General features: G+C 43.9%; 1 long non-coding RNA gene, 4 other non-coding genes and 1 pseudogene across 5 annotated transcripts; 1 reads left to right on the plus strand and 5 right to left on the minus strand.

The window, feature by feature from the left end:
- Positions 1–3,596: 3,596 nt before the first annotated feature.
- LOC130369685 (uncharacterized) lies at positions 3,597–7,114 on the plus strand. Its single transcript, XR_008892875.1, has 2 exons — positions 3,597–5,074; positions 5,750–7,114. It is a non-coding gene; the product is annotated as an uncharacterized LOC130369685 (long non-coding RNA).
- On the minus strand, positions 4,386–4,576 carry LOC130370623 (U2 spliceosomal RNA). The gene has a single exon (XR_008893104.1). It is a non-coding gene; the product is annotated as a U2 spliceosomal RNA (small nuclear RNA).
- A 3,034-nt stretch (positions 7,115–10,148) lies between the features above and the next one.
- Positions 10,149–10,313, minus strand: LOC130370610 (U1 spliceosomal RNA). Its single transcript, XR_008893097.1, has one exon. It is a non-coding gene; the product is annotated as a U1 spliceosomal RNA (small nuclear RNA).
- A 937-nt stretch (positions 10,314–11,250) lies between these two features.
- On the minus strand, positions 11,251–11,441 carry LOC130370627 (U2 spliceosomal RNA). Its single transcript, XR_008893108.1, has one exon. It is a non-coding gene; the product is annotated as a U2 spliceosomal RNA (small nuclear RNA).
- Positions 11,442–15,751: 4,310 nt separating this feature from the next.
- LOC130370620 (U1 spliceosomal RNA) lies at positions 15,752–15,890 on the minus strand (annotated as a pseudogene).
- Positions 15,891–19,113: 3,223 nt separating this feature from the next.
- Positions 19,114–19,304, minus strand: LOC130370628 (U2 spliceosomal RNA). Its single transcript, XR_008893109.1, has one exon. It is a non-coding gene; the product is annotated as a U2 spliceosomal RNA (small nuclear RNA).
- Positions 19,305–20,457: the final 1,153 nt, after the last annotated feature.

Consider the following 20,457-nt stretch of genomic DNA (forward strand, 5'->3'; position numbering starts at 1 on the left):
ATCCTGTCTCCCAAGAAGATCTCAAATTTCTGTCGAAGTTGAGCAAAACCATCACACAGAATGACACTGGTCATTATGAGATGCCATTGCCGTTCAAGGTAGAAGAGATAAAGGAAGACGATCCTGAACTTCGCAAGGCTCTAGTGTGTAACACTCAGACAAAAGAAGACAGATCATTATTGGATCGCCTACAGAAGTTCTCTGATTGGAAAAGAGCAGTAAGAGCAGTTGCCAGATTGAAGCGGAAAGTCAAGGAACACAAAGGTCTGAAGCAAAGAACGAACGAAAGCACAAGCCTAGAAGAAAGGGAAGAAGCAGAACAAACAATCGTCAAACTAGTTCAAGAACAAGCATTCTCAGATGAGATAAAGCGCTTGGAAGCAAAGGGAGAAGTTCTCATGTCCAAAGACAGTAAGCTGTACAAGTTGAGTCCATTCTTGGATGCAGAAGGTATTCTAAGGGTGGGAGGACGTCTCAGTCAAGCCACGTTACATCCACACGTGAAGCATCCGGCTATACTCCCTAGTAAAGGTCACATATCAGCTTTACTCATCAAGCACTTTCATGAGAAGGTTTATCATCAAGGACGTGGAATGACGATAAACGAACTGCGAGCTAATGGATGGTGGATCATTGGATGTTCCAGTGCAGTCTCATCACACCTATTCAGATGTGTTAAGTGCAGAAAGTACAGAAGGCGTACTGAAGAACAGAAAATGGGTGACTTACCACAGGATAGGATGGAGGCAGCACTACCTTTCACTTACTCCGGCATAGACTGTTTTGGACCGATCTATGTTAAGGAAGGACGTAAAGAGCTCAAAAGGTATGGTCTTTTACTCCCCTGTCTATGTTCAAGAGCTATACACATAGAGGTCATTGATGACATGACGACTGATGCATTCATTAATGCACTAAGAGCATTCATTGCCATCAGAGGGAATGTTCGCCAGCTAAGATGTGACCAAGGAACCAATTTTGTCGGTGCAAGAAGAGAGTTTGCAGGACTCGTGAAAGGAATGGACACAGAAAAGGTCAAGGATCTAGGGTGTGAATTTCTTATGAATCCCCCAGCAGCAAGTCATATGGGTGGCGCCTGGGAGAGGCAAATAAGAAGTGTAAGAAGTGTTCTGACAGTTATTCTCGACCAGTCGTCCAAAAGGCTTGATAGCGCCTCCCTAAGGACCTTCCTGTATGAGGTTATGGCCATCATTAACAGCAGACCTCTTACTACTGAACATTTGAATGACCCATCCGGACCCGAACCTTTAACCCCAAACCATATCCTTACCATGAAGCCAACTGTTATTCTACCCCCACCCGGACAATTTATCAAAGAAGATCTTTATCTTCAGAAGAGGTGGCGTCGAGTCCAGTATTTGGCCAATGAGTTTTGGGTTCGTTGGAAGAAAGAATACCTATTGAGCTTGCAACCAAGACAAAAATGGCAAAAGAAGAGAAGAGACTCAAAGGTCAACGACATTGTCCTTCTACCAGATGATCTGGCACCACGCAATGAGTGGAAGTTAGCCCGTGTCACAGAAGTCTATCCAGGGTTAGACAGTAAAGTCAGAAAGCTAAGATTGTTGGTTAGCAACACCACATTGGACAAAAAGGGGAAACCCACAGTTAAAACTGTGTTTCTTGAGAGACCAATACATAAGGTTGTTACTCTGCTTGAGGCAGACTAGAGTGTTAATGTTTGCTTGACATTTCATGAGGAAGGGTTGACATGCTGTTAATTTTAAAACCAGAACTATTTCATTTGTATATTAAAGTTTGACAAAAATATTTAGTTTAGAGAAATCCCACATTACTGGTTTGTGTGATTTGGTGGGAGTGTAACTGTCATCATTAAAAGGTTTCTGTAATTTAATTATTACTTTCATATTATAAGACATAAGGAAATTCATTTTTGTTTATATTAGTAATTCAATAATTGTGTTCGTTATTCAGGTTTAAAATTGTATTTAAATAGTTTGTTGAATGACGTCACTTGTGTGTGTGTGTGTATTTAGGCTGATGTTTTGTCAGTTTGTGTCAGTTTGAGATGCGGCATGAGAGAAGGTGAATAGCTTGTGATACGCATCGCCGAAAATAATCTAGTTTCAAAGTCCCTGTAAATAGCATGCAGCCAACGAGGTATGTTTCTTGTTGTTTCCCTGTATTTTGTTTTGCTTGTTTGGCTTTTTGTGTGCCGTGTAATTTATGATTTTATGTAAAGCTAATGCCGTGATTTCTGTTGTACTGTGTATGTATTCATCTATAGTTTTCACGGTGGAGTTGGAGTAAAAGGCTACAATAAAACCCGTCAAAGGAAACCATTGGTGTCTACCGAATGCTATTAGAGGGAGTTACAAACACGGTAAATAAATGGCAAAAATAGGCTGAGAACGAATTCGTATTTACGATATTGTAGCGACCCTGGGACAATTAAATTGTTTGTGTGTTATGTGTTGCATTGTATTTCGTTGTCCGTTATGCCAGTTGTTCTGTGTGCATGTATTGTAATGTTCTTCTTGTCAATCAGTGTGAGGGCGAATCATTAGGTCAGCTGGGGGAGGGCCTTGGAAGAACACGAGGGTGGGGGCCTGCACGTGAGTGAGACCGTGTTGGGGGTTGCCGGGGTAACCGGGGTTTGTTTTGGGTGGGATTTCTGCCGTTGGTTACGGGTTTCAGTGACCTGGTTTTGGTCCATTAAAAGTTCCTTCAATTACTAATGACTCGACATCGTTATGTCACCGGCGAGTCCGTCACACGGACAAAAAACGTTTTTTAGACAAATGTAATTGAGAATTCCGAATAGTTATCTGGGAACGTAATTTTGATGAGAAAGGGTTCCCCGCACATGTAGAGGGCCTCGTTCGCTCGTTTTGGATAAATTCCAATGGGTCGTAATCTGTGGCGGAACAAACCACCTACGTGGTCGTATTTTCCGAGAGGACAGGCTGATAGTGGACATTGATTGGTTTGTAGGTGGGCGTGAGTCTGACGTCACCGTTCACCGGTATAGCCTTCATGAATGAATGAAGAAACGTGTGAACATAATTTCCTGCAGCTCAGTTCAGGCAGCCGCCCAGACAACGCACACTTCCCGCTTTGACCACAGCTATAGCCCTAGATAAAGAAATCAACAAAGCAACCCCCGCTCCTACAGTTACCCCGTCAGCAGCTAATCCTCTTGTGACATGTTGATATAACGTTGGACTATTAACATTACAATCAAACGTACGCTTCCCCGAGAGGTAGACCTATGCCTACATGCTGACAATAATGTGTTATCGAAATTTAACGTAGCCTATTAAGGATACGTTTCAATTAAATGTAGCCTGTAATCCAAGAGGTAGCTTAAATAAATAACAACAAAAATGTTGAGAACGAACCTATTTGCAATATGTTCAATAAGACGTAATCAGGGACAAAATAACGTTAAATGAAACGTTTCCCGAAAGGGAAATATGCCTTAATGACAATAATGTGCTATACGTTGACATTTAACATATTTGGAATACGTTTCAACCAAACATAATCCTAGAGGTAAATGAATGGCAAAAAATAGGTTGACAACGAACGTATTTGCGACATGTTCAATAACACGTATCCACAGCCAAGATACGTTTTTCAGACAAAATACGTTAAATGAAACGTTCCCTGAAAGGGAGATATGCCTTAATGACAATAATGTGCTATACGTTGACATTTAACCTATCTGGGATACTAATCCTAGAGGTTAATAAATGGCAAAACAATAGGCTGACAACGAACGTATTTGCGATATGTTCAATAAAACGTATTCACGGCCAAGATACATTTTTCAGACAAAATACGTTAAATGAAACGTTCCCTGAAAGGAAGATATGCCTTAATGACAATAATGTGCTATACGTTGACATTTAACCTATCTGGGATACGTTTCAACCAAACATAATCCTAGAGGTTAATGAATGGCAAAAAATAGGCTGAGGACGAACGTATTTGCAATACGTTCAATAAAACGTAATCGCGGACAAAATACGTTTTATGACAAACGTAATTGAGAATGCCGAATAGTTCTCTGGGAACGTAATTTTGACGAGACAGGGTTGCCCGTGGAGAACGGTTGCAAAGCATTCGGCGATGTCTAGACTTTAATAAACACTGTAGACCACCGGTCACACGATGACAGGCGAATCTGAAATCAGCGAGATGGAAGCTTAACGAAAGGAAACCTGGAGATCCGAGTTATCGACACGCCACAGAAAGAATCCTTTTTTCTTTCTTAAACAACAGAATATCGTTGGAATAATTGTAAACAGTGCGTTTATGAATTGTAAATGACACTTTATTGTCTACAGGCGGACGGGTGTACTCTCAGGAGGAGTTTAGTTTTGTTTTTCACAGTGAGAGAGGGGTGCACCGGTCCTGGAGGTACTGCAATACCAGGTCGATGCGTGGAGTGGACGGGGCAAGCCCCTTTTCCATCTCCCAGTTCCAAAAATCAATTTAATATATGGTCCCCGGGTAGGGGACGTATCAGATATTAAACTGATAAGAACAGATACTACACTTGATCTTAGCCAAAAGGCCGAGAAGCGATGCCTACACACGCTCAGACCAAGAGGCGACGTTCCCAGACACGTCGCTCCACGTGGCGGTTTAACAGACAACGAAAAAACAAACAAAAGAATGACCAAGCACCCTGTGTGCGTGTTTGTGTGTATGTGAAAGCTGAAGAAATAAACCGAGGTCGCTACATCTCTTTGCTGCTGCCTGCTGGCAGTCTCACTAGGCCGTCTGCATGTTTCACAAATAGAGTTTGGAGCAGTGGAGGCTTCTATAAGACTACAGGTGAAGCAGTGCTTCACCAAAAAAATGTTAAAAAATAAATAAACCAACAATACTATCGAATACTGCCAAAATGGTGGTGCCCACGATTTCCCCGCCCCAACAACGTCAACACCCGGAACTCTATTGCAGCCATTGCAGCCAATGAGCTCGAGTTGAAAAAGAAAATAGCTTACAGCACGTGGTTTCACTCAGGTAAATTGTATCCCCTTCACCGTTTGCTAGTTGACAATTAGACCTTTTTGTTAAGGTTTGTATTAAGCTGTTTCGATTTTGTAGAAAGAGAAAAGATTTCCACCGTGTCATAACACGGTCGTTGTGTATAAAGGGAAGACGTAGCGGTTACGTTTTTAGCTGCTGGGTTGACTTCAGTCAACCTATCGCCGTTTTGTCTGCGAGCAACCATATTACTCGTGGGTGGTCTCCTTTTAATCGTGGTAATCTAAGCTTTCCAACGGTGTATGGCATGACTATATGTACCCAGGGGTCGTTGAAATAATAAGCTGATTAATGTGTGTTTTGTAACGATAGCTAGGCGCGGCTAACGACACTGTTTACAATGTGTAAGGGCATACGTCGCATACCTGCAAACTTGTTGCTTTTCGGCGACAATCAACGTTTTCTTGGACAATTTGATGTGGATATGTGTTGATTTGGGTAAATGTGACTGTTTAGACAACAGCTGATGCGAGAGTAAGTGTAACATAAAGCAATTTGGCGACCGTGTTAATCTCTTGTTGCATGGGATGCGCTGCATACCTGGAAACAGTAGCTGATTTCTAACAACATAGATAACAATCTGGCGAGCGTGTTGTCCACCTAGGCTAATACACCAACAGCACATTTCTGTATAATAAAGGGCTACATATTGTCAATCTAAATGATCTGCTTGTTGTACTCATTTATTCATGTTTTACTGTACCAGATGGAACATGGAGGAGCCTACACATCAGTGCACCGTGTGCGACAAGACATTCAGTGAAAAGTCCAACCTGGCGAGTCATCTGAAGATCCATGCCATCGCCAGGGAGACCTTTACCTGTGATGTCTGCGGGAAGAGCTTGGCCACTAAACCATCGCTGGTCAGCCATCAACAGCTACACCAGTACCCCAACATCATTTTGTACCGGCAAGGAGAGGCCAGGCTGTACTGTACAGAGGCAGCAAGGTCTGTGGCAGAGGCCCGCAGCAGCACTGTTGTTGACCCTAAATGGCTGGATCTCAAGACAGCAGAGGCGGCTGCCAAGAGGTCGGGGGCTGAGCTGTGGAAAGGTCAGCTGGTCCTCACGTTCGGGTAGTACGCCGGTCAGACCTTCAGGTGGCTTGTGGAGAATGATGTCGGCTGGCTGGTGTGGCTGCTGCTCCAGTACTGCCAGCAGGGAGAGCAGAACGAGCTGCTGAAGTGGCAGAAGGAGCGACTGCTCCTTCGGCCACAAGGTGACTCCTCACCTGAAAGTGCTGTCGGACGCACCGTTCCCGGAGGCTCCTGCGCTGCCAACATCCCTCCCTCCGCCAGACCGGCCTCAGGTCCAGTACCGGCTCATCCATCACGAGGCTGGAAAGAGACGTGGTGAGAAGCGGAGGTAAGTTGTCATAAGCACTTTGTTTCACCTGTTGGCTGTGGAAAGCAAATAGCACACACGTCATATCAATACTGATCACATGTGTATTTTATGTTTCCAGATTATTTGTTGCTGAGCCACAGCCTGTGACTCCCGCGAACCGACCCGTTCAGCCCACTGGGTTGTCGTCCTCCACCCGGCCGAAGCCTGCTGCGCTCACCCCCATTCTGCCGAGGCCTTCTGCGCCCACCCACCTCCAGCCGAGGCCACCCGCTGCGTTGACCTACGGCCCACCCCCTGTGTCGGCAGCACCCATACTGCAGGTCTTCCCCGCACAGCCACAGGCCCCCTCCGTCCTGTTTCGTGGGACATCCTGCAGCCAGAGCTTTGTCCCTCCTGCACCAACAGTGAAGGCATTCATGCCTAACAAGTCCTCAAGGCCATGTGGGGCTTGCCACATGCCAAACTGTGGTGGACAGTGGAAGAGGTACAACCCTTTCAAGGACAAAGTGGCTGGAAGCATGCAGAAAATGTTTTCCTACTGTCCATCCACTAGGAAGTCCACTACCCCTGGCTTCGACAATGTGGTGTATGACAACTTTGAACTCTTTAAGAGTGTCGTGGATGCAGAGTTGGAAAGGAGGACTGTGTGTGTGTGTGTGTGTGTGTGTGTGTGTGTGTGTGTGTGTGTGTGTGTGTGTGTGTGTGTGTGTGTGTGTGTGTGTGTGTGTGTGTGTGTGTGTGTGTGTGTGTGTGTGTGTGTGTGTGTGTGTGTGTGTGTGAGGGCTGGGCGTGTGTGAGGGCTGGGCGATATATCGATATTTAAAATATATCGATATTTTTTCAAACGCGATATGAAACGAGACCATATCGTCAATATCGATATAATTTAATTTGCGTTGAAATTACAGCACATTTGTTCCAAATAACACCAGTTTCGAACCGCGCCTGCCGCCTGCTATTTCGTTACTCTGCTTATGTCTCTCCCGCTCTGCCTCCGGCTCACACAGACAGCCTCTGCCTGCCCCCCCCGTCACTTTTTGAAACATGAGCCGTGTTCGAAATCGTTCACTATTTATTGGGTATTTTAAGTGCACTATATTGTGCATGAAATTAACCACTGAGAATTCGAACACCACTACAAAATGGCGAGCACCCTATATAGTGCACTATATCCGTGATAGGGAAAGATTTCGAACACAGCTATGGAGTCCGCCTGCGCATGCAGCTTGCAGCTCCGAGGAGCTTGTTTGCAAGCGAAAGACCAACAGCTCCATAGTATGAAAATGGTTTGGATATAAGTTGTCTGACGAATTACAAAATCACGTAATTTGTGGAGAGTGCTTAATAACTGTCGCAACCAAAGGGGTGCAATTCTGTCCATTATATTCCGGAGGTGCACACAGCTTTTGGCCGTGATATTATATATTATAATGTTCTCAAATACGAGGTGGAGGCAGTGTCTAGTCCACGGTTTATTCAACCAAGCTCCTCCCCTTACTCTGCCTGGCCCGCCCAGAGACGTTGGCCCGCCAATGAGACACGACCGTGCGAGCGCCACGTGTGTGTGTGTGTGTGTGTGTGTGTGTGTGTGTGTGTGTGTGTGTGTGTGTGTGTGTGTGTGTGTGTGTGTGTGTGTGTGTGTGTGTGTGTGTGTGTGTGTGTGTGTGTGTGTGTGTGTGTGAACACACACACTGTAACGCGAGTGTTTCTTGTCGGTTCTTTGACGTCTCTTGTATTTCCACAACAAGACTGTATTGGGGGTTATCTGAGCCATGGTTGAGAAGGAATTGGGGGAAAGGAACTTTGGCTTTGACTCGCTGAAGTACATGAACTGCGACATGCCTCCCGTGTGTTCTAGAATATTTACAGAACACGGCTAAAGGCTATGCGCCTCGCCATTGCGATACATCCACTGTAAACAGCGCATGGTACCGTGGCTGCACGGCAGAATTTCTGGAACGTCTTTGAATACTGTGTTAGTTGCCCACTAATACCTATATTAAAGAATACATAAAATAGCATGTCATGTCCGCCCCCCCCCCACGCAGTCGTTACGGTTCATAATATTTCGGAGGCGCACAAAGCTTTTGGCCGTGATGTTATATATTATAATGTTCTCTAATACGAGGCGGAGGCAGTGTCTAGTCCACGGTTTATTCAACCATCAAACTGTATTCAATTCCGAACGGTAGAAATAGTAATATCAAATCTGCGCACGGAGCGCGCCGCACCCCCCCGCCTTCGACAAATATCGATATATATCTTATATCGATATTCTGCTTGAAGATATCGAGATATGACTTTTGGTCCATATCGCCCAGCCCTAGTGTGTGTGTGTGTGTGTGTGTGTGTGAATAACTTACCTCTGTGATGCCACTGTTCCTGTGCCATCTGTAAGAGAGAGAAAGAGGCTTGTTTGTGTGTGTTTGTCTCTGTCTTTGTGTGGGTTATGAAAGTGCTTCAGCAAGCACTATCTATTTATTTATATCGTTAAAAAAAATGCAAAAAAACTTTGTAGTATCCATTCTGGTCTATTTTCAATATCAAGGCCAATCTTTTTAACCTTAATCAGTTCCAATCTAACACAATCAGTTTACATACCCTTTAGTGGTTGTTCATGTTCAGATAATCTGTGTTTTTGTCATGCATGTTGTTTGTCTTTGTCAGCTTCATGTGTTTGTGATGTTTGTATGTATTTGTCTGCTTCAGTTTTAACAAAAGTTTGCTAAAGAAAACACAAAAAAACACAAAAGGGAGGAACAGCTTGAGCCTTTATTTGTTGATTGGTCACCTGAGTCTTTGGATAATCATGTTCATTATTGCACTTTAGCCTGTACAAGCCAATTGTTGAGTTGTATCTTGAGTACAAGTGTGTGTTCTTCAATTGTTGAGATTTTTGCATTATTATTAATGTTATTTATATGTGCCTTTCCTTTTGATGTGTGCATGTCTGTCAGCTCCATGTTTAACTAAATGTTTGCAAATGGTAGTACATGTTTGTCTCTCGTCTCATGCTCTCGTGTTCTCGCCTGTAGATCTGTACCTTGTTGTGGTGGGCGAGCTTTTAATTAAACAGATCTTGTTTACTTGTGTTTTATATGCATTGCCTTTTCAATGAAACCCATTCGGGGTGAAAAATAAAAGTTGTAAAAGAATTTGAGTCTCTTTGTGCTTGGCTTTCACAAGGGGTGGGGTAGTGGAAAGAAAAAACACACCAAAGAAATTAGAAGTCCTTGTGTCTTCGCTCCCGCAACCAGAGGTGTGAATACACCCCCACTTTGCTGGCTGCACTCCCTGTGTGGTCAAAATAATGAATTCTGTGAATGGCTCTGTCATCCAGACAAAGTGAGTGCACTGAATACATTCTTATTATTTTTCTTAATTCAGCCCAAAAATGTAACAATTAAACACTTTTCCACTTGATAATATGAATCTCATCAGCTACATCAACTCAAAGTATGAAAATAATAAACAAAACATTCAGCAGACTAGCGGATTTTGATAATCTAGGCCTTGCACATAATATTCCTGGAAATAAGGATCCATAATGAATGAAAGAAATGAATGAATGAATGAATGAATGAATGAATGCGTTATTCCAGACTCAGAGTTCCATATTTGAACGCAATGCATTACACTGCTTGGGCGGCATCGTTTGCGTGATCTTTTGAAGAAACGTAGCGATGCAAAACATGGTATGGACTGCAATATAGCACTATGAAGCCATTCATAGCTATTATTTCTTTAGAACAACATGATCAGGGGAGAGCGCGAACGCAGTCCCCCACTACCAGAAATTATGCAATCGAGATTCCCACATTTGGGGAATTCGCACGGGTCAGCAACAGCCTCAGTGCAATGGCTGAGCCTCGCTATGGGTGAACCACCTTCTTGATCATGGTATCTCCCTTGCCAGGTAAGTATGAGTTGTACACGTTCAGGTGGGCTGAACGATGCCCACGCGTGTTCCCCAGGAGAACGGTTGCAAAGCATTCGGAGATGTCTAGACTTTAATAAACACTGTAGACCACCGGTCACACGATGACAGGCGAATCTGAAATCAGCGTGATGGAAGCATAACGAAAGGAAACCTGGAGGTCCGAGTTATCGACACGCCACAGAAAGAATCCTTTTTTCTTTCTTAAACAACAGAATAGTGGTGGCGAGATGATGCCTCATGAAACGTCAAAGCCTCGCAGCCAGGTGAACCATCAAAGTGGTTCGACCTCGAAGCTTCAAATGAGTACGCTAGGGACAAGGAATGAAATTATGATGAAAGAAAGAGTTTCCTGTGATGATGTGATGTTTGCTTCGTACAACATCAAAACGTTTAAGAATTAAAGTCATTTCAGTGATACGTGTGAGTGTGCCGTTCATAAATATCTCACGAGCTCATGGTAGAGAACAAATCATTTGACAAAGGTTTTAAGTCATCCCGGGCAAAATAGATTGTCTTATAACTACAGTAGCCTACTAATAATTGTAATAATAGAACTGCATGATGTCTGAGAACGAGTGTGATTAATTACATAGCCATAAAAGTGATCTTGGAACTGGGTAGGGTCTTCTTTTTGTAGAAATGTGCCAATTGTGAACCCATATCGCGGAACAGGCCGAGATGAAGCCTCGAACGTCACGCGCCACGTCATTTCGCCTATGTGATACGGAGCTTCGCTGGGGGAGGAGCCGAGGTACTCGACACACGCCCCGATGCCTCGACGCAAACCATAACATCACTACAACAGAATATCGTTGGAGTAATTGTAAACAGTGCGTTTGTGAATTGTAAATGACACTTTATTGTCTACAGGCGGACGGGTGTACTCACAGGAGGAGTTTAGTTTTGTTTTTCACAGTGAGAGAGTGGTGCACCGGTCCTGGAGTTACTGCAATACCAGGTCGATGCGTGGAGTGGACGGAGCAAGCCCCTTTTCCATCTCCCAGTTCGAAAAATCAATTTAATATATGGTCCCCGGGTAGGGGACGTATCAGATATTAAACTGATAAGAACAGATACTACACTTGATCTTAGCCAAAAGGCCGAGAAGCGATGCACACACATGCTCAGACCAAGAGGCTAGCTTCCCAGACACGTCGCTCCACTTGGCGGTTTAACAGACAACGACGAAACAAAAAAAAGACCAAGCAATCTGTGTGCGTGTTTGTGTGTCTGTGAAAGCTGGAGAAATAAACCGAGGTCGCTACATCTCTTTGCTGCTGCCTGCTGGCAGTCTCACTATTCCGTCTGCATGTTTCACAAATAGAGTTTGGAGCAGTGGAGGCTTATATGAGACTACAGGTGAAGCAGTGAGTGAACGAAATGTTGAATGTATTTTCTTTCTTTATTTATTATTTATTATGTTACCTTTTTAAATTAGACCAGTATGTGAGTGCACTGAATTTCGTTGTACTTCTGTCCAATGACAAATAAATATATATCTATAACACCCGGAACTCTATTGCAGCCAATGAGCTCGAGTTGAAAAAGAAAATAGCTTACAGCACGTGGTATTCCCCGGTGAAGCAGTCAACGGAGGATTCACTCAGGTAAATTTTATCCCCTGCATCGTTTGCTAGTTAATAATTAGACATTTTTTTTTACGGTTTGTATTAAGCTGTTTCGATTTTGTAGAAAGAGAAAAGATTTCGACCGTGTCATAACGTGGTCGTTGTGTATAAAGGGAAGACGTAGAGGTTACGTTTTTAGCTGCTGGGTAGACTTTAGTCAACCTATCGCCGTTTTGTCGGTGAGCAACCATATTACCCGTGGGAAGTCTCGTTTTAATCGTGGCAATCTAAGCTTTCCAACGGTGTATGGCATTACTATATTCACCCAAGGGTTGTTGAAATAATAAGCTGATTAATGTGTGTTTTGTGACGATAGCTAGGCGCGGCTAACGACACTGTTTACAATAGTAAGGGCTACGTCGCATACCTGCAAACTTGTTGCTTTTCGGCGACAATCAACGTTTTCTTGGTCAATTTGATGTGGATATGTGTTAATATGGGTAAATGTGACTGTTGAGACAACAGCTGATGCGAGAGTAATTGTAACATGAAGCAATTTGGCGACCGTGTTAATCTCTTGACAATCTGGCGAGCTTGTTGTCCTAGGCTAATACACCAACAGCAGATTTCTGTATAATAAAGGGCTACATATTGTCAATCTAAATGATCTGCTTTTAGTTTTACTCATTTATTCATGTTTTACAGTACCAGATGGAACATGCCTACACATCAGTGCACCGTGTGCGACAAGACATTCGGTGAAAAGTCCAACCTGGCGAGTCATCTGAAGATCCATGCAGACGCCAGGGAGACCTTTACCTGTGATGTCTGCGGGAAGAGCTTGGCCACTAAACCATCGCTGGTCAGCCATCAACAGCTACACCAGTACCCCAACATCATTTTGTACCGGCTAGGAGAGGCCAGGCTGTACTGTACAGAGGCAGCAAGGTCTGTGGCAGAGGCCCGCAGCAGCACTGTTGTTGACCCTAAATGGCTGGATCTCAAGACAGCAGAGACCTTTGGAAAGGTCAGCTGGTCATCACGTTCGGGAAGCACGCCGGTCAGACCTTCAGGTGGCTTGTGGAGAATGATGTCGGCTGGCTGGTGTGGCTGCTGTTCCAGTACTGCCAGCAGGGAGAGCAGAACGAGCTGCTGAAGTGGCAGAAGGAGCGACTGCTCCGCCAGACCGGCCTCAGGTCCAGTACCGGCACATCCATCACCAGGCTGGAAAGAGACGTGGTGAGAAGCGGAGCTAAGTTGTCATAAGCACTTTGTTTCACCTGTTGGCTGTGGAAAGCAAATAGCACACACGTCATATCAATACTGATCACATGTGTATTTTATATTTCCAGATTATTTGTTGATGAGCCTGTGACTCCAGCGAACCGGCCCGTTCAGCCCACTGGGTTTGTCGTCCTCCACCCGGCTGAAGCCTGCTGCGCTCACCCCCATTCTGCCGAGGCCTCCTGCGCCCACCCACCTCCAGCCGAGGCCACCTGCTGCGTTGACCTACGGCCCACCCCCTGTGTCGGCAGCACCCATACTGCTGGTCCTCCCCGCACAGCCACAGGCCCCCTCCGTCCTGTTTCGTGGGCCATCCTGCAGCCAGAGCCTTGTCCCTCCTGCACCAACAGTGAAGACATTCATGCCTAACAAGTCCTCAAGGCCATGTGGGGCTTGCCACATGCCAAACTGTGGTGGACAGTGGAAGAGGTACAACCCTTTCAAGGACAAAGTGGCTGGAAGCATGCAGAAAATGTTTTCCTACTGTCCATCCACTAGGAAGTCCACTACCCCTGGCTTTTACAATGTGGTGTATGACAACTTTGAACGCTTTAAGAGTGTCGTGGATGCAGAGTTGGACAGGAGGACTGTGTGTGTGTGTGTGTGTGTGTGTGTGTGTGTGTGTGTGTGTGTGTGTGTGTGTGTGTGTGTGTGTGTGTGTGTGTGTGTGTGTGTGTGTGTGTGTGTGTGTGTGTGTGTGAATAACTTACCTCTGTGATGCCACTGTTGCCAGCCATATACAAATATCATCAGCATTTACAGTTTCATTGAACATCCTGACGATTACGGTTTTAATGGAATCGTCATTTAGTCTCTCCACTTCAAATGCTGAGAACTGGTCTTTTACCGTGTCGTAGCGTGTCCAAAATTCTTTGAGGGTTGTTGCGGCTGCGAAGCTAACATCGAATCCTTTGTTAAAGGGCAGAGTAAGAATACAATTCAAGTCGTTTCCGGTAAACTTCAGGATTCCTTGGATGTGCTTCCTTGAAAAATCAAGCCGGGACATCTGAATTAAAATTCCATTGATTGACTTAAATTTAAAACGTACACTGTGGTGCCTCCTCATGCCGGAGGGGTTAACCGACATGATGGAGACACCACACTCTTAAAAATTCAAGATGTTAAAAGCAATAAAACAGTGAGTAAACAAGGTAATACAGGCAACAATAAAATGCACTTTACCGTTTAAACAAACTGGACAATGGTCTTCTTGGTAAAGGGTATCAGCAACTGGTATTTGACCCCAACTTACCAAAAAGATGGTGCAATATCCTCCTAACCTGCTATATAATTGCCACTAAATAGGCAATATATAGACAGACAACGGAGGGGATCACTGTCTTAGCCAAAAGGCCGAGAAGCGGGTCAATCTTTTTAACCTTAATCAGTTCCAATCTAACACAATCAGTTTACATACCCTTTAGTGGTTGTTCATGTTCAGATAATTTGTGTTTTTGTCATGCATGTTGTTTGTCTTTGTCAGCTTCATGTGTTTGTGATGTTTGTATGTATTTGTCTGCTTCAGTTTTAACAAAAGTTTGCTAAAGAAAACACAAAAGGGAGGAACAGCTTGAGCCTTTATTTGTTGATTGGTCACCTGAGTCTTTGGATAATCATGTTCATTATTGCACTTTAGCCTGTACAAGCCAATTGTTGAGTTGTATCTTAAGTACAAGTGTGTGTTCTTCAATTGTTGAGATTTTTGCATTATTATTAATGTTATTTATATGTGCCTTTCCTTTTGATGTGTGCATGTCTGTCAGCTCCATGTTTAATGAAAATGTTTGCAAATGGTAGTACATGTTTGTCTCTCGTCTCATGCTCTCGTGTTCTCGCCTGTAGATCTGTACCTTGTTGTGGTGGGCGAGCTTTTAATTAAACAGATCTTGTTTACTTGTGTTTTATATGCATTGCCTTTTCAATGAAACCCATTCGGGGTGAAAAATAAAAGTTGTAAAAGAATTTGAGTCTCTGTGTGCTTGGCTTTCACAAGGGGTGGGGTAGTGGAAAGAAAAAACACACCAAAGAAATTAGAAGTCCTTGTGTCTTCTCTCCCGCAACCAGAGGTGTGAATACACCCCCACTTTGCTGGCTGCACTCCCTGTGTGGTCAAAATAATGAGTTCTGTGAATGGCTCTGTCATCCAGACAAAGGGAGTGCACTGAATACATTCTTATTATTTTTCTTAATTCAGCCCAAAAATGTAACAATTAAACACTTTTCCACTTGATAATATGAATCTCATCAGCTACATCAACTCAAAGTATGAAAATAATAAACAAAACATTCAGCAGACTAGCGGATTTTGATAATCTAGGCCTTGCACATAATATTTCTGGAAATAAGGATCCATAATGAATGAAAGGAATGAATGAATGAATGAATGAATGAATGAATGAATGCGTTATTCCAGACTCAGAGTTCCATATTTGAACGCAATGCATTACACTGCTTGCGCGTCATCGTTTGCGTGATCTTTTGAAGAAACGTAGCGATGCAAAACATGGTATGGACTGCAATATAGCACGATGAAGCCATTCATAGCTATTATTTCTTTAGAACAACATGATCAGGGGAGAGCGCGAACGCAGTCCCCCACTACCAGAAATTATGCAATCGAGATTCCCACATTTGGGGAATTCGCACGGGTCAGCAACAGCCTCAGTGCAATGGCTGAGCCTCGCTATGGGTGAACCAATTTTCAATTTTTAGGCGTTTATTTAAGTCAGGCACAGAGTTACATTTTACAACATGGTTTCAAGGTCAAAACACATTCAAAGGTTAACAAGCAAAATAGTTACATTTTACAGCAAGGTCAACGCATTCAAATGTTAACACAAAATTCTACATAACTCAGTGTTCTCTATTTTCCAGAGTTCCTTACATACCACAATTCCATATCGTTCCTTGTCCCTCCACACATAATCCTTTACCAAGGTTATGCTCAAATTAACGATTGATTCCGCTGAAAACAAAAGGCTCTTGTACACCATTAGGTTACGACACCTCCACATCGACTCTTTTGTGCAATTAATCAAGGCCCACCATCTTTCCCAGCCCTTACCGTCACCACTCTTTATAACCCCATACAGGACATCTGATTCCGTTGGGACTCTAAACAGGTCACCCAGCCATGGCCCCAATAAGCGCCAAACCCTCCGAGCCACCCCACATGACCACAACAAATGTGAAACATCCTCATCTCCACCACACCCCACCCTGGGACATCTTGCGCTCTTAGATGACCCCCGTCTCTTCAGAAAGTCTCGTGTAGGGAGACACCTCTGAACTGCCTGCCAAGCGAGCTCTCTATATGCATTGAACAAAAAAGGTGAATTGACATTTCTCCACACCCTAAGGCAGCTGGTTTCAGCCAGCACGCCAACAGTAACCAGTCTTGACCGTTCGGGGCTAAAACAACTCTCCACAAAGGCTCGGTCTACCTGACCAACATCCCGCCACTTTCCAGACTTTACAAAGGTCACCACCCTTTCATACAGCGGAGGTCTCTTCTCTGCATGAGGTCTTTTTAGGCACGGTCTTAACCCCACTTTCCTTAGGACTTGATGGCCTACCCAGAACATGGCGAAATTTGGCCATAGGCTCCTCCTTTTTTCGTTTAGTACTGCCTGCAATATGGGCGTCAGGAATAGAGCCTCCATTTTCTTTGCTAGATCAGGGACATTTTGACCCCCTTTCTGCAATGGTCTATACATTATCTCTCGTCTAATTCTCTCTTGCTGCGCTCCCCACACAAACTGAAAAATGCATCTTCTCAGGGCTGTCATTACATGCTTGGGGGCTGGAATTGTTGCGGCAAGGTAAGTGAGAGAAGCAACGATTTCTGAGTTGATCACCAGTACTTTCCCCGTAAAGGTGAGATTTCTTTGTTCCCATTGGAGCAGTTTACCTTTAATCATTGGTCGTTTTTTCTCCCAATTAATATTTTCCATATTTTGCCCAATCTCTAGTCCAAGAATCTTAATTCTCTCATCCCTTTGGACCAGGCCGTGGTTAAAATTAGGTTCAGGCCAATTAAGATACAAGATTTCACTTTTTGACCTATTGAGTTTGGCACTAGAGGCGGCGGAGAATTGGTCACACCAATATAGCACTTTGAGTATTGACTTATTGTCTGTGCATAATATTGTTAGATCATCCATATACACGGCTAGCTTGGCTTCCTGTCCCCCGCTTCCAGGGACTTGGAGACCATGAATAGAAGGGTCTTCCTTTATAGCCCGAGCCAAGGGCTCCATGGCAAATATAAACAACATAACAGACAATGGGCATCCCTGTCTTACTCCTGAGCAAACTTCAAAGGTGTCAGTGGAGTGACCATTGATAACAACCTTGCTTAAGCAGTCAGTATACAGCAAGTCAATCCAAGCTCTAAGCTGAGGCCCAAAACCAAGTTTAACCAGGACTTTCCTGAGGAAGGTATGGCTAACCTTGTCAAATGCTTTTTCCAAATCTAAGGCGGATATACATAATGGCAGTCTGCGGTCATATGCGTAGAGGTAGGAATCTCTGACTAAGGCAAGACTTTCACTCATGCATCTTCCAGGTATTGCACATGTCTGCTCTTCCCCCACAATCTGCCCAGACACTTGTTGCAGGCGGAAAAAAAGGGCTTTTGCAAGGATCTTTCTGTCTACACCAAGCAAGGTAAGTGGGCGCCAGTTCTTAATGTCTTTTTTGTCTCCTTTTTTGTAAAGCAAGGAGATGATACCTGTTCTTAAGGATAATGGTAGATTATTACTATGCAAACTTTCATTAAACATCTCTAAAAGTGGGTCTTTTAATATATCCCAAAAGGTAACATAAAATTCTTTGGGTAACCCATCAGCTCCTGGGGCCTTATTATCTTGCATGCTCTGTATGGCTTTGGTCAATTCATTTACAGTTAAGTCACTTTCGAGTTCAGAGGCAATACCGACGTTGGGTGGGTGAACCACCTTCTTGATCATGGTATCTCCCTTGCCAGGTAAGTATGAGTTGTACACGTTCAGGTGGGCTGAACGATGCCCACGCGTGTTCCCCAGGAGAACGGTTGCAAAGCATTCGGAGATGTCTAGACTTTAATAAACACTGTAGACCACCGGTCACACGATGACAGGCGAATCTGAAATCAGCGTGATGGAAGCATAACGAAAGGAAACCTGGAGGTCCGAGTTATCGACACGCCACAGAAAGAATCCTTTTTTCTTTCTTAAACAACAGAATTGTGGTGGCGAGATGATGCCTCATGAAACGTCAAAGCCACGCAGCCAGGTGAACCATCAAAGTGGTTCGACCTCGAAGCTTCAAATGAGTACGCTAGGGACAAGGAATGAAATTATGATGAAAGAAAGAGTTTCCTGTGATGATGTGATGTTTGCTTCGTACAACATCAAAACGTTTAAGAATTAAAGTCATTTCAGTGATACGTGTGAGTGTGCCGTTCATAAATATCTCCCGAGCTCATGGTAGAGAACAAATCATTTGACAAAGGTTTTAAGTCATCCCGGGCAAAATAGATTGTCTTATAACTACAGTAGCCTACTAATAATTGTAATAATAGAACTGCATGATGTCTGAGAACGAGTGTGATTAATTACATAGCCATAAAAGTGATCTTGGAACTGGGTAGGGTCTTCTTTTTGTAGAAATGTGCCAATTGTGAACCCATATCGCGGATCAGCCCGAGATGAAGCCTCGAACGTCACGCGCCACGTCATTTCGCCTATGTGATACGGAGCTTCGCTGGGGGAGGAGCCGAGGTACTCGACACACGCCCCGATGCCTCGACGCAAACCATAACATCACTACAACAGAATATCGTTGGAGTAATTGTAAACAGTGCGTTTGTGAATTGTAAATGACACTTTATTGTCTACAGGCGGACGGGTGTACTCTCAGGAGGAGTTTAGTTTTGTTTTTCACAGTGAGAGAGGGGTGCACCGGTCCTGGAGTTACTGCAATACCAGGTCGATGCGTGGAGTGGACGGAGCAAGCCCCTTTTCCATCTCCCAGTTCGAAAAATCAATTTAATATATGGTCCCCGGGTAGGGGACGTATCAGATATTAAACTGATAAGAACAGATACTACACTTGATCTTAGCCAAAAGGCAGAGAAGCGATGCACACACATGCTCAGACCAAGAGGCTAGCTTCCCAGACACGTCGCTCCACTTGGCGGTTTAAAAGACAACGACGAAACAAAAAAAAGACCAAGCAATCTGTGTGCGTGTTTGTGTGTCTGTGAAAGCTGGAGAAATAAACCGAGGTCGCTACATCTCTTTGCTGCTGCCTGCTGGCAGTCTCACTATTCCGTCTGCATGTTTCACAAATAGAGTTTGGAGCAGTGGAGGCTTATATGAGACTACAGGTGAAGCAGTGAGTGAACGAAATGTTGAATGTATTTTCTTTCTTTCTTTATTATTTATTATGTTACCTTTTTAAATTAGACCAGTACGTGAGTGCACTGAATTTCGTTGTACTTCTGTCCAATGACAAATAAATATATATCTATAACACCCGGAACTCTATTGCAGCCAATGAGCTCGAGTTGAAAAAGAAAATAGCTTACAGCACGTGGTATTCCCCGGTGAAGCAGTCAACGGAGGATTCACTCAGGTAAATTTTATCCCCTGCATCGTTTGCTAGTTAATAATTAGACATTTTTTTTTACGGTTTGTATTAAGCTGTTTCGATTTTGTAGAAAGAGAAAAGATTTCGACCGTGTCATAACGTGGTCGTTGTGTATAAAGGGAAGACGTAGAGGTTACGTTTTTAGCTGCTGGGTAGACTTTAGTGAACCTATCGCCGTTTTGTCGGTGAGCAACCATATTACCCGTGGGTCTCGTTTTAATCGTGGCAATCTAAGCTTTCCAACGGTGTATGGCATTACTATATTCACCCAAGGGTCGTTGAAATAATAAGCTGATTAATGTGTGTTTTGTGACGATAGCTAGGCGCGGCTAACGACACTGTTTACAATAGTAAGGGCTACGTCGCATACCTGCAAACTTGTTGCTTTTTAGGGCTGTCAACGAATATTCGAAGTTCGAATATTCGTTCGAAATGCATCCAAAAACGCGAATTCGAACGTGAAAATTAATATTCGAATGTGAAAAAACACTCCCGCGGTACAAGCGCCTCTATCTGCTTTGTGAATGAGCCTCTGTCTGTTCGCGATGTCCCTCATAATATTCGAATGTGAAAAAACACTCCCGCGGTACAAGTGTAACAGACTAGTATTGTGAAGAGCGAATGTATTTTATCCCCTCGGGGT

Source organism: Gadus chalcogrammus, chromosome 17, assembly GCF_026213295.1.
Source record: "Gadus chalcogrammus isolate NIFS_2021 chromosome 17, NIFS_Gcha_1.0, whole genome shotgun sequence".
Taxonomy (NCBI): domain Eukaryota; kingdom Metazoa; phylum Chordata; class Actinopteri; order Gadiformes; family Gadidae; genus Gadus; species Gadus chalcogrammus.